Source organism: Alligator sinensis, unplaced genomic scaffold (genome assembly GCF_000455745.1).
Source record: "Alligator sinensis unplaced genomic scaffold, ASM45574v1 scaffold223_1, whole genome shotgun sequence".
Taxonomy (NCBI): domain Eukaryota; kingdom Metazoa; phylum Chordata; order Crocodylia; family Alligatoridae; genus Alligator; species Alligator sinensis.
The window spans coordinates 1853672-1854839 of record NW_005841936.1 but is presented as its reverse complement, the minus strand read 5'-3'; positions in this window follow the sequence as shown (position 1 = coordinate 1854839).

Genomic DNA, 1168 nt, shown 5'->3' with positions numbered 1-1168 from the left:
TTGAGGAACCGGAGCCAATCGGCTGGTTCTCCCCTTACATGGTGATGTCTAGATTAAGGGGGCGCGAGCTCCGCGAAGATCCGGAGACAGAGGAATGCACCGCGGATGAGAGGGTGGCCCTACGATACAACAAGGGGGGAAAAGTGAATGCAACTTTATCTGATTTGATGAATACAAATCTAAGTTTGAAAGCCCAGCTGCGTGTGGCCGTTCAAGTGGTCGGAGAAGCGGCTGAGAGAGGGAATCTTAGAACGCCAGCCCAAGATGGCGCCGAACAAGAGGGAGACCTTGTGGAGGAGCCAGAAAAGAGGGGTGGAGTTTCGGAGGAACCCGCGAAAGTTTGGTCAGCGACTCCACCCATTGACGCAGCGTCATCTCCGGTGGCCCCGCCCAGCGACGCAGCGCTGCCTCCGAGAAAAGACAGAGTCAGGCAGGGGAGTGCATCCGCCCCTCTTGTCTGAAACAATAACAGCTCCAGCAGAAACAACAGCAACGACTCATAAAGAAACCAATCAGCCTATAGCATCAACCAGCCGAGTCATTAAGCCGCAGAGTGCAGTTCGTGCTACTACTTATTACGCTCGCTCCAGAACCAAACTGCAGGATTTGTGTAGAGAATCCAGAATCCAACCTGAGGAAACTCTGGCTGTGTGGTTGGGACGTCTGGTCGTGGAGCTTGGATCCGACCTCCTAAACCAGGAAGAAGTAAGCTTCTTGGTCAGACAAGCTTCATGGAGTAGAGGACATGTCACTGACATCGACATGGTGTCGTTTAGCGTCCACTGGCCTATTCCAATTCCAGCGCTTGTTGCAGGACTGATCGAACAAAAGGCCCACGCATGGCATGACGGACGGCCAGAGAATACCAGTGCAGAACAGCTTATGCTGGCCATCATCGGAGTTTCATATTGTGCCTAGAACCCCAGAGCGTGTGCACTGGGATTGACACCGCTCCAGCGAATACGAGCATGGCCTCACCGTCACCTGCGGAACCCTGGAACTGTTCCAATAACCATCCACAGCATAGACAGTTGTCTCGAGATTTATGGACGAAACAACATAGTGGTTTTATGCATTATGCTTAAACCAATGGTTGACCATCCTGTGAGTAGTCTCCGTCAGTTGCCAAGACTGCGTATCCTGATGGAGCCAAAACTGTCCAGTGATC